Genomic DNA, 13,455 nt, shown 5'->3' on the forward strand with positions numbered 1-13,455 from the left:
GTGGACTGATGAAACCACAATGGCATAATTTCTTTGCAGCTGGACAATAACCCCAAGCATAAAGCCAAAACTACACAGCAATAACTTCAAAACAACAAAGTTAATGTCCTAGACTGACATAGTCAGTGTCTAGATCTCAATTTAAGAGAGACTGTTTGGCTAGACTTGACAAAGGTTGGTCCCTCACAATCAAAATGACACCTGGCAGAGCTTTAACAATTTTGAAAAGACGGACTGGAGGGAAATGGCAGTGTGCAGTTGTACAATACTAATCTGATAAATACAGACCTATGTGACTCGAAAGGGGTGTATACTTGCGTGATGAATGATTTTGTGTTTTATATATGTAATTAATTGAGACCACTTTGCAGAGATCTTCTTTCACGTTGGCATCAAAAAGTCGTTCTCAGTTGCTCATTGTCAAAAAAGTTGCATAATAATAACATTTTAACTTTCAAGCGTGTGAATATTCTTTTTCAGATGCTGTGAGCAGTCATATATTAAGATGATTTTATCTGAAGAGAGAGAGATTGCTCTGATACAACACCCGCCACACGACGAACCACCTCAGGATCCCGAATTAAGGCCAAAGCACAGCCGTGCAACGGTTGACACTTGAGCACCACACTAGTTCGAGTGGAATGGAACAAAAGTTTTTTTTGTTTTTTTTTTTTTACAGAAGGAGATTTCAGATTAAAATAGTATAAAGATGGCGTTCAAGAGCCATTCACTCACTAAACAAAGGTTCCTTTACCAAAATGATTTCTTACACACTGGACAACAACGTGCACAACGCGTTAAACAGAAGAAAATGGAATCTTTGCTTCAAATGGTGCGCAGCCAGGGTCGAGGACCATTAAAAGCGTTCTTCCTGTTTTGTATAAACGGTGCTGCCTAGGGAATTGGAAACGAGAGTACGCGAACAGGCGCACATTTCTGACACACACTGCAGGACTTCGCGTCTGCAGCAGCTGGCTTGTCTTTGGATCCGGTAACATAAAAGCGATGCAAATGAGTCGCGAATTAAAAAGTTCTGTACGTTCGAATACCGATTCATTTTTCTGCTCGCTAGAGGGCAGTAGCAGAGAAGTCACTCCCATTCGCCCGGTCTTGTTTCATTCTAAGGCCAATGCCCTTGTTGATGTTGACAGAAAGCATCGCATTAAAGTCCTGCTAGAGCCCAAGAGGTAATCAGCTGTTTATTAAGCGTCACATAAAATCCTAAGCACTACATTGACTATAATGTCAAAGGTGTGTTACACGATAGAACCCTTACTGTAACTGACACAAAGTATTCTATAATGTCAAAATAAGCAAAAAATTGTCTAAATAAAAATAACTTATATTATCACCTGCTGCACAGCTATATATATAAATGAAATACATGATTAATACCATACTACTGCAGATTGAAGGGCAGGATTTGGCAGATGAAATTAATGGAAGTAAGCATAATATATCTGGAGGTGGGGCTCGATGGCGAGCGCCTGGTGGCCGGGCCTGGTGGCCGGGCTCGGCCGGGCACAGCCCGAAGAGGTAACGTGGGTCCTCCTCCCCATGGGCTCACCACCTATGGGAGGGGCCAAGGAGGTTGGGTGCAATGTGAGTTGGGTGGTGGCCGAAGGCGGGGACCTTGGCGGTCTGATCCTCGGCTATAGAAACTGGCTCTTGGGACGTGGAATGTCACCTCTCTGAAGGGGAAGGAGCCTGAGCTAGTGCGCGAGGTCGAGAGGTTCGGCTAGATATAGTGGACTCACCTCGGCACAGCTTGGACTCTGGAACCAATCTCCTTGAGAGGGGCTGGACTCTCTACCACTCTGGAGTTGCCCCCGGTGAGAGGCGCCGAGCAGGTGTGGGCATACTTATTGCCCCGACTCGGAGCCTGTGCATTGGGGTTTACCCCGGTGGACGAGAGGGTGGCCTCCCTCCGCCTTCGGGTGGGGGGAAGGGTCCTGACTGTTGTTTGTGCATATGCGCCGAACAGCAGTTTGGAGTATCCACCCTTTTTGGAGTCTCTGGAGGGGTTGCTAGAGGGCATACCTTCTGGGGATTCCCTCGTTTTGCTGGGAGACTTCAATGCTCACGTGGGCAATGACAGTGAGACCTGGAAGGGCGTGATTGGGAGGAATGGCCCCGATCTGAACCCGAGCGGTGTTTTGTTATTGGACTTCTGTGCTCGTCACGGATTGTCCATAACGAACACCATGTTCAAGCATAAGGGTGTTCATATGTGCACTTGGCACCAGGACACCCTAGGCCTCAGGTCGATGATCGACTTTGTGGTGGTGTCGTGGACTTGCGGCCATATGTCTTGGACACTCGGGTGAAGAGAGGGGCGGAGCTGTCAACTGATCACCACCTGGTGGTGAGTTGGCCGATGGTGGGGAAGATGCGGTCAGACCTGGTAGGCCCAAGCGTGTTGTGAGGGTCTGCTGGGAGCGGCTGGCAGAGTCCCCTGTCAGAAGTAGCTTCAACTCCCACCTCCGGCAGAACTTCAACCCGTCCCGAGGGAGGTGGGGACATTGAGTCGAATGGGCCATGTTCCGTGCCTCTATTGTTGAGGCGGCTGACGGAGCTGTGGCGCAAGGTGGTGGTGCCTGTCGTGGCGGCAATCCCGAACCCGTTGGTGGACACGGCGTGAGGGATGCCGTCAAGCTGAAGAAGGAGTCCTATAGGACTTTTTGTCCTGTGGGTCTCTGGAGGCAGCTGATAGGTACCGGCAGGCCAAGCGGAGCGGCTTCGGTTGTTGCTGAGGCAAAACTTCGGGCATGGGAGGAGTTTGGAGGCCATGGAGAGCGACTTTGGACGGCTTCGAGGAGATTCTGGTCCACCGTCCGGCGTCTCAGGAGGGAAGCAGTGCAGTGTCAACACCGTATATGGTGGGGATGGTGCGCTGCTGACCTCGACTTCGACGTTAGGGTCGGTGGGAGGAGTACTTGAAGACCTCCTCAATCCCACTAACATGCCTTCCAATGAGGAAGCAGAGCCTGGGGACTCTGAGGTGGGCTCTCCCATCTCTGGGACTGAAGTCACCGAGGTGGTCAAAAACTCCTTGGTGGCAGGGCCCGGGGTGGATGAGATCGCCGAGTTCCTTAAGGCTCTGGATGTTGTAGGACTGTCTTGGTTGACACGTCTCTGCAACATCGCATGGACATCGGGGACAGTGCCTCTGGATTGGCAGACCGGGGTGGTGGTCCCCCTCTTTAAAAAGGGGACGGAGGGTGTGTTCCAACTATAGAGGGATCACACTCCTCAGCCTCCCTGGAAAAGTCTATTCGGGGTTCTGGAGAGGAGGGTCCGTCGGATAGTGAACCTCGGATTCAGGAGGAACAGTGTGGTTTTAGTCCTGGTCGCGAACAGTGGACCAGCTCTTCACCCTTAGCAGAGTCCTGGAGGGTGCATGGGAGTTTGCCCGACCGGTCTACATGTGTTTTGTGGACTTGGAAAGGCATTGACCGTGTCCCTCGGGGAATCCTGTGGGGGTGCTCGGGAGTATGGGGTACGGACCCCTGATAAGAGCTGTTGGTCTCTGTACAACCGTGTCAGAGCTTGGTCCGCATTGCGGCAGTAAGTCGAGCCCGTTTCCAGTGAGAGTTGGACTCCGCCAGGGCTGCCCTTTGTCACCGATTCTGTTCATAACTTTTATGGACAGAATTTCTAAGCGCAACCAGGGTGTTGAAGGGGTCGGTTTGGTGGACTCAGGATTGGGTCACTGCTTTTGCAGATGATGTTGTCCTGTTTGCTTCATCAGGCCGTGATCTTCAGCTCTCTCTGGATCGGTTCGCAGCTGAGTGTGAAGCGGCTGGGATGAGAATCAGCACCTCCAAATCCGAGAGCATGGTCCTCAGCCGGAAAAGGGTGGAGTGCCCTCTCAGGGTTGGGGAGAGATCCTGCCCCAAGTGGAGGAGTTCAAGTATCTCGGGGTCTTGTTCACGAGTGAGGGAAGAATGGAGCGTGAGATCGACAGGCGGATCGGTGCGGCATCCGCAGTGATGCGGGCTCTGCATCGGTCTGTCGTGGTGAAAAAGGAGCTGAGCCGTAAGGCAAAGCTCTCAATTTACCAGTCGATCTACCTTCCTACCCTCACCAATGGTCATGAGCTATGGGTAGTGACCGAAAGAACGAGATTGCGAATACAAGCGGCTGAAATGAGTTTCCTCCGCAGGGTGTCTGGGCTTTCCCTTAAAGATAGGGTGAGAAGCTCAGTCATCCGGGAGGGGCTCAGAGTAGAGCCGCTGCTCCTCCGCATCGAGAGGAGTCAGATGAGGTGGCTCGGGCATCTGATCAGGATGCCTCCTGGACGCCTCCCTGGTGAGGTGTTCGGGCACGTCCAACCGGGAGGAGGCCCCGGGGAAGACCCAGGACACGCTGGAGGGACTATGTCTCCCGGCTGGCCTGGGAACGCATGGGATTCTCCGGAAGAGCTGGAAGAAGTGGCCGGGGAGAGGGAAGTCTGGGCCTCTCTGCTTAAGCTGCTGCCCCGCGACCCGACCTCGGATAAGCGGAAGAGAATGGATGGATGGATGGATAATATATTTCAAAAATGTTGGAACAGTATGGAAAATTCTAATTCAAACAAAAAGCTGGATATTTAAATTCTGTTCACCCTGTACTATATTAATAACAGAACAACAACACATTACTTATTGTTTTATCTAGTGGACTTTTTTTTAATACAGTATATACTTTCGTTTCAAATCTGATGACTGCAACCCGCTACAGAAAAGCTGGAACAGTTGAGTGTTTAGTACTATATAACATCACCACTTTTTTTTTTTCTTTTCTATAACCTGTATTAAGTTTTTGGGCATTAAAGGCACAAGTTGGTTAAACTTAGCAAGCCGAATATCCCTCCATTCATCCATTATGCAGGTGGTTGTTACTTTTTTGTTGTTGTTTTTAACGAAACACACACTTATGTATAGAAGGTCCTACAATTCAAACTGCATAACACTACAAAACCAAGTCATGAAGTCCAAGGATCTCAAAATTGTGGTGAGGCACAGATCACAGTGAGAGGATAAAACCATTTCTAAAGCTTTGATTGTTCTCAGGAACTCAGTGCTGTCACTAATTGCGAAATGAAAGAAGTTTGGAACCACCACTATAGATGGCCATCTGGCCAAATTTAGTGACCAGGCAAGGAGGGTCCTGGTCTGGGAGGTGACCAAGAGCCCAATGGTCACTATAACAGAGGTTTAGATATTTTCTGCTGAGGTTGGAGAACCTGTCAGAAGGATGACCACCTCTCAGCACACCATCAATCAGGCATTTATGGTAGAGTGACTAGAAGGCAGCCACTCTTGAGTTAAAGGCATATGCCAATTTAAAGGACTCTGGGAGCATGAGGAAAAAGTTTCTCTGGTCTGATGAGATAAAAACTGAACTCTTTGGGCACAATTCCAAGCATTGTGTCTGATGAAGACCAGGCACTGCTCATCACCTATCAAATGCCACCCCTACAGTGAAGCATGGTGGCGAAATTTTGGGAAGGATGAATTCAGCCAAATACAGAGAGGTCCTTAAAAAAATCTGCTCCAGAGTGCATGTGACCTCAGACTGAGGTGACAGTTCACCTTCCAGCATGACAATGACATGACGTATAGAGCTCAGACCACACTAGAGTGGCTTTGGTACAAGTTCCTGACTGTTCCTGAGTGACATAGTGAAAGCCCAGTCTTAAACCCCACGGAGACCTGAAGATGGCAGTTTACAGGTATCTCCTATCCTCTCCAACAGAGATTGAGGTGTATAAAGCTTGTAGAGAATTCCCCAAGAAGACTCAAAGTTGGAATTGCCAAAGGGGCTTCTACAAAGTATTGAATTTAAGGGCCTGAATACTTCTATGAATGAGAGGTTTCAGCCTTTGTTTTTAATACATTTGCAAATATTTTAAAATTTTGTCATTATGGGTTATTGAGTATAGATGGATGGGCAAAAATGTATCCATAAATCTAAAACACAATAAAGTGGGCAGAGAGTGAAGGTGTCTGAATACTTTTGATTACACTGTGGTGTTTTATCTATCTATCTATCTATCTATCTATCTATCTATCTATCTATCTATCTATCTATCTATCTATCTATCTATCTATCAGTTTTCTGTTCTGTACCACAACAAAATGTGAAAAAGTCCAAGATGTTTATACATTTTGCGTATTTTCTACCTATAATCACGTTTTCTAATTTGAAGGACTAGGCAAATGGCAGGTGATCAATTCAAAGAGAACAAAAGAATTCTAGTAAACAACACACGCCATCCTTGCACTGAGTGCTCACAAACTTAACAGACTTTGGTGAGTCAGCACTGGAGTTGACACTTGAGGCTTTCCAGCCCTTAATGACATTATAACAATTCTTTTCGCAGTCAAGTGTTACATTTGCCTTGCTTCTTGTTCACTATCCTCTCACACCTTAAATATTTTATTATCTCATAAATCTTCTTCCAGGTGTCATTTGAGATGCTGTCTCAAGAATCCAGAGTTAGATTCTGGCTTGAGGACTATCCATGTAGAATTTGCATGCTCTATGTGCTGGCTTTCCTCTATGTCTACTGCTTTTAATTCAACTTTAAAAAGTACAATTAATTGATGCCTTTAGGTTGGATCATCATGACGGAATGCTCCCTGCCATCACGCAGTGTTGGGTCCCGACTTTGTGTCCAGTCATCTGCACTGGATAAGCACATTAGGAGATGGATCAATGGAGATGTCTGCTTCCAGGTCACATTCAGCCAAATAAATGCTGCAAGGTGAAATTGCCTGTCAGCATTTATGCAGTTCCTTGGCATGTTATGGGCCAAATGAAGAGATGCTTTTGAATGGCATTGTTGATTTCTTAAGCCAGCATGGTGTAGTGTGTCTACTTAAAAATAAAAAAATGGAGCTGCCTTTAAATAATTTGAGACAAAGGGAACAAGAATACATTCAGACAGATGCAAAGGTCTATCTTATTGTTACGACTCGCCACTACGGATTTGATCAGTTGTTAATGAGCATAACATGACTCTGTTAAAGCAGTCTTGAATCACTCTATGTCATTGGCCTATTAGCTTTTTTAAGTATTTTTCAGTGTGGTGAAATTATATTTCTTCCTTGAAAATTAGTCATGGAAGTGCAGTGGGTAGCACTGCTGACATAAGGATCCACTGTATGGTTACAAAACCCATATGCAGTGGTTGTGTGTGGAATCTGTATGTCAGGGGTCCTCAATCACGGTCCTGGAGGGCCGCAGTGGCTACAGGTTTTTGCTCCAACCCAATTGTTTAATAAGAAGCACCTATTGCTCAAGTAACACTTCTGTTTCACTTTAGTTGTCACACTCGTTAAAATTTTGAACCTTATTGCTTATTTTAATCTTAAACAGCTGTATTCTTGGTTTTTAATGGCTACTAATTAGCAATAACAGGCAAATGACAAAAGAAACCAGCATTTCTCCATTTAACTTGTTACTATTTACACCGGTATGTATTTATCATGCACTATTGGGTTTGATTAAATACTTGGAAGGAAAGTGAAGAGAAAAAAGTGAAGGACTGAGAATTACTCATCCATTTTATTCTCTAAATCATTTGGATGATATCTTTACAAAGGAGAAAAATATCTAGGATATGAGAATTACCTGACATGGCAGAGTTAAAGCACTAACAAGCCATGAAATCAAATTATTGGCAAGAATTGCCTTCTAATTAAGCAACTGGGTTAGAACAAAAATCTGCAGCCACTGTGGCCCTCCAGGACTGTGATTGAGGACCCCTGCTGTATGTTCTCTTTGTTTGCGGGGGTATTTTCCATCAGAATCTCTGGCTTTCCCTCCACATCCCCAGACATAAGCTGGTTAGGTTGATTGAATATTCTAAACTGGCCCAGTGAGGGTGAGTGCATAGTTGGATCACATGTTGGACTTGTGCTCCATCCACAGTGATATCCTGCTTTGCTCTCACAGCTCCCAAGATAGTCTCTGGATAATTACAATATCAGACTGGATTATGTGATTCTGAGAATGTTATGTAGATAGTATCAAAATGATGACTGTGTCACAGTGGACTCTGTAAGGCCAACAGCACTCTTATTGTCGTCTTATAGCCACCATTGTACATCTCTCCCTTATCTCTGCAATCCAGGGCACCACATAGTGGTTATGGTATTTGATTTCACACCCTGAAGTTGTGGGTTCAAATCCCACTTACTTGGCACTGTGTGACTATAAGAAAATAACTTCACCTGTCAGTGTTCAAATTGGAAAAACACGATATCTACCTGACTGTATCTCAAATGTTGTAAGTCACTTTGGTTAAAGGTGTCAGCTAAATAAATAAATAAATTGGAGGGCACCTGCAAGCATTTGTTGTCATCCTACTCTGCCGCTTCTGTCTCTCACAACTCTCACACCTGCCATTCTGCTCAGGATCTGCAACTGCCAGCCCGCCATGACCCTGAATTAGAAAATACTCTAAGTCTGAGAATGTCATGGATGTGTATTTCCTATTCTTCTAAAAATAAGCATATATGTTATTTAAAAAACTAGATGATTTAATTAAATAATAAAGTAAATAGAAAAAAAACATTTAAATATAAATATGTATAGAAAATTGGTAACAGTGGTAATGCTGCTGACTTGCAACAAGGAGACTAGGGTTAATTTCTTGGTTGCTCCCTGTGTAGAGTTTGGATATTTTCTCTGTGTTTGTATGGGTTTGCTCTATTTTCCTCCCACAGTCCAAAGACATGCAGGTTAGGTGAATTAGCATTGCTTAACTGGCTTGTGCCTGATGCTTGCCAACTTCCAGCTTCCTCATGACATTGCTCAGGATAAGTGGGTTTGAAAATTGTTGGATGGATGTATAGAAAATATATTTGTTATAATCTTATAACTCTCCCTGTTATTAGATGGCTTAGAATTCTGAAAAGGCCTCCAATCATCACACAATTATTTGATACACTTCTGTAATCAGCAATTCTTACTAATTTTTGGGGGATTCTCCTGAACTGATATTACTTCAAGTATACATTTATTAAGGCATTTTGAAACCAAATAATTTCTAAAATTACATTTATTTTTGCCTGAGAAAGTTTGACATTTTTTTGGCTTTATGCTGCGAGTCCATTTTTGTTTTGATAAAGGGTGCTAGACTTTTCTGGGTCTCATCATCAAAATGTACATGTGTTCACAGAGGTAATCTAACATATTCAGTGCAAAAGGCTGAAAGGTCAGAATTGGCCGCCATTTCTAATCTGAGTTTGTGGATAAGTCCCCGTGTTTGTGGATAAATGCTTTGGTTAAAGTCTTGCTGCCTTTAGATCATTGCCATTGTTATTGTGTATCTCAGTATTTAGGTTACTTACTGACAGATCAAATTGACTTTTGGCTTTCAGTATGACTTGTTCACTAACTACATTTCATTCCCTGATCATTTTCATTAAAAATCCATACTGTCTCATCCTGAGTCGGCACATTTTACATGAGCACCCAGCAACAGTATCATCAGTTGGCCAAAAAAGTCTCCAGAATGTTACAGTGTCTGACTGTGTCTATTATAATTGACTATGAACTCACTGAGATGTTTTTTTTTTTCTGGCTACTGACTGGAGTTTTTGTTTTCCTCTCCTTTGTTGTCAATTGTCTAAAGTTTAACAATTCGTTAAAGGACAGATATTGTTAGGCTCCATTTTTGTTATTTTTTTTTAAACTAATTTGTGTTCTTACCTATTTAAGCCAATCTATGTCTTTATTTGTACACAGCATGCAATTAGTAATTTATAAAGTTTGTAATTGCACTTACCTGTAAAATTGCTACAGCACTCTGAGCCTACACTCAGTGAAGAGCGCTATACAAAAATAAACTGAATTGAGTTTGATTTCAATTGAGTCATGTGGAGCATAAATGCCAAATAATAATAATAATAATAATAATTAGTCACATGCATATATCAGTTTTTAACCTTCTACAAGTGCTTTACATAGTGATGATAGATGGATGTGAAAACACACTATGTAAGATAGACAGAGATGGCTGTGAAAGGCAACATATAATATGGAATCTAATGATCAGATGGCTGTGAGAGGCACTATATAGGATAGACGGAATCTATCTTGATAGGTGGATGTGAAAGACACTATAGAGGATAAACAGAATATAATAATAAATGGATGTTAAAGACACTATAGAGGACGGAATCTAATGATAGATGGACATGAAAGGCGCTATATAAAATAGGTTCAGGTTAATTCAGAGTTTTGTTACATTTGGTAGAGACAGAGGACAGATCCCATACTGCTTTTTGACAAATTAAGTTTGCCACGTAAACCTCAGCGAAGCAACACGAGCTCTAGTCACATGAGTACACCGATTTTTCTGCAGACTGCGAGCGTCTCCTTTAAGAAGATCCGGGCTCTGTTTCGAGGCCTGACGTCACCTCCCATCCTGCTGGAGCAGAGATGCGCGTCCCCGAGTCAAGCTCAGAGAGAGAACGCGAGAGCGAGCTGCCGACACTCAGGGACTGAGCGGACAGCGCCGCGGGAGAGACGGGGTATGAGATCCAACCCAATCTGCTGCCATCCATCCCTCCCGAGCATCCCAGCCGCCTGACAACCACCCGATCACGACCCACTCAGACTCTGCGTTACGAAAACTCCAAAATCGGGTAGGTGATTGACGGAGAAGGTTACGAAAACCGAGGGGAAAGACACCCCCTCCTTAGTGGACTGAACTGGACGGACGGGCGGACTGAATGACTGACTGATTTCCGTGGGTAGGAACCGAGGAAGGTACGGGGGAGAGGAGGAACTCGAATGGTAGCCTCACGAAACAAGGGGTCACCCGGGTGTCCGTGTTCGGGAGGGGTGCGGCTTTTATCCGAGGGGTTCAGAAGCTTGGGTGGGGGGTCGATCCAAAGCCAGCTGGGGTCGGCGGAGGAAGAGGAGGAGGAAACTTGGTAAAGGAAGCACCCCCTCCCCCTTTTGTTTGGAACGTCATGAGTCCAACATTAATACTCGGCTCAATTATTTTAAAAAAAGACAGAAGAGACTGATCGGGAACGCAGTTGGAGTTATTGAAATACATATGGCTATAAATCAGGAACTGTCTCGTTCAGGGTCAGCTTTTGTGCGTTGACTCGGGACACATTACACGATTTTTGGTTTGTAGGAAATGGCTGTTGTAATGCTGTGTGTAGATCATCTCGCTCAAAATACAGAAATGTGCAAAAATATACGCAAATGTCTTTTGGTAATAAAAACGTTCAGGCTGTATATACAGTGCTGCCGAATGTTCCGTGAATATCACGGTATCGCAAAGGGTGCAGGGAGATGTGGATGTGCCAGAGCCTGTTGTATACGAGATAAGCTATTGATTATCTGGATTGTGCCTCCTTTCACACACGCTGTTGGCTTAGCAAATGTTTTTGCTTCTTCTTTTTCTTTCAACATGCACGCAGACGTACGGATCTTTTGGTGGATGTGTTAAGTCAGTTTGGAAAGCGAGGCAGATCGACTCGTTCGAGCCCAGGATTGGTTGCGTGTTTGCTTATTTTTTTCCCCTGTACTTGTGTCACGAGCGAAACGGGAGGGTTTGCGTGATGTTCGGGTGCCCGGCTTGACTGACACGCTCGGGGATTAGGCTTTTGTTGTGAGTCTGCGGCTCTGAAAATGCGTTGACGTTTACGGTGAATTTCCAACTTGTAGGCTCAGCCGGTGGAAAATCTCGTTCTGTCACATTCGTGGTTGTATGCCAACCTCCCCCAGCATTCCAAACACGATCACCTATCAGAAAGGTAATCTTGTAAAGAACCCGCCCTCTCGCTTCTCCCCAATTACCTCTCGTGTGTGTGTGTGTGTGTGTATGTGCGTACCCGCATGTCCGAGCTTTTTAAGTAAATGTTTCTTAAGCAATTTCCCCCTCCCCCCCTTTCCTGGTCCATTTTTCTTACGATTCCTAATTACGTGACAGCATCCGTGTGTGACTGTCCCTGTCTGTCTCTGTTGGCTTTCATCTTGGGGAGGCATTGCGCGACCAGACGTTGGGTACACAAAGTACAAACAGGGTAGCTCGTTGCTGGGCTCGAGAGGAGTGTACGAGAGTTCGGATCCGGCGGCGTGGATGTGAATGGGCGAGTGGCACCGCGTCCTTTGGAAGTTTAACGTGCTGCGCCCAGACAAACTCGTGTGATTGGTTGGTTAGATTGATTCGAGAGCCGACATCCGTAACAGAGACATCAAGGGGTTTCCATTCATGCAATTCACTTTTGGATTAAATGTTGTGTATTAACTTAATTTTGTCAAACATGATTAATCAAATTAAGGATTAGAACAGAAGTAATGGCAGAAAAAGTTTTCCTTTGGGAGAGAGGTAGGAGGCTTTATATGTGCGCATACAGAGACCTACACATAGTGGGGAATGACCCATATAATACTTGTATGTAAATTTCATTCTTCAATTAATGGAATATATTACAATATAATACAACTGATTGTACTGTACAATAACATCTATCCATGTACATAAACTTATAAAGTAGTTATTAGATTACAATATTGCAGACTGCAAAAATCCTGGTTAATTTAAACAATTTCTAAAGTAGTTATCATTGGATATAGAGCACTCTGTTTTTTAAGGATACTGAAATAAATACGGCAAAAAAAAAAAAAAATCTATTGGCCTAGAGTTTGTAAGAAGACAAACCTGGAGCAACTTGTTTGGAAAAGAGAGGTACATTTTTTTTCAGAAGTTATTAGATTAGATAAATCATTAATTCCAAGGGGAAATTCAGATCCATACAGCAGCATGAAACAAAAGCAAGGATACAGACTCGCAGGACATATTTTTCAACTCACACACCCATACAGACAACATGCTAAACTGAACATTTCTTGGTGTTTTGTACATCATAGAATCAGAATCTGTGCCTAACTCTTCAACAAACTTTTGACCCATCACCAAACTTCCATTAAAGGAAAATTGGTGCAGAATGGTGCATACAGTACTATCATGTTGATTACTTTAGGGCTGCCATAGGAAATTATTGAAGGGAAGATTTTACAAGTCAGTAAAACTGATTGTACTGTACAATAATATGGAATGAAGTACATTACATTTGTGTGGAAGCTAATACATTTAGTGAGATTTGTTTTGAAGCTGAACACATTGGGTCAAATTAATTGAATAATTTGCATTAGTAGTACTGGTGCATGTATAGCTTATTGCCTCTGTCCATGTTGACCTTTATAGATCTAATGTGGTGTGTTTTGTGTGTGTGTGTGTTCGTTTCTTTCTCTTCATCATCCATCATGTGCTCTTGTAGGGTAAAACTAAAATGGAGCGGACTGCAAAAATCCTGGTTAAGGTCAACAAATTATAAGGCCATTATCACAGCATAAGTAAGATGGTTTTTGAAGGATATGAGCATAAGTACTGGATCAAAAACAGAAGCTTGTAAGAAGGCAAATGCAATGCAAAGT

The 13,455-nt window shown here is 43.9% G+C and overlaps 1 protein-coding gene across 2 annotated transcripts in view; it reads left to right on the plus strand.

The window, feature by feature from the left end:
- The first annotated feature begins 10,424 nt into the window (after window positions 1-10,424).
- LOC120536730 (casein kinase I) overlaps window positions 10,425-13,455 on the plus strand; it is a 43,311-nt gene continuing 40,280 nt past the window's right edge. The window contains exon 1 of one of the 2 annotated variants that reach the window (XM_039765199.1): window positions 10,425-10,643. The gene's annotated coding sequence lies outside the window, so the exon portion shown is untranslated. The remainder of the gene's footprint in view (window positions 10,644-13,455) is intronic. The other variant, XM_039765197.1, reaches the window with a different exon arrangement.

This window comes from Polypterus senegalus, chromosome 10, assembly GCF_016835505.1.
Source record: "Polypterus senegalus isolate Bchr_013 chromosome 10, ASM1683550v1, whole genome shotgun sequence".
Taxonomy (NCBI): domain Eukaryota; kingdom Metazoa; phylum Chordata; class Cladistia; order Polypteriformes; family Polypteridae; genus Polypterus; species Polypterus senegalus.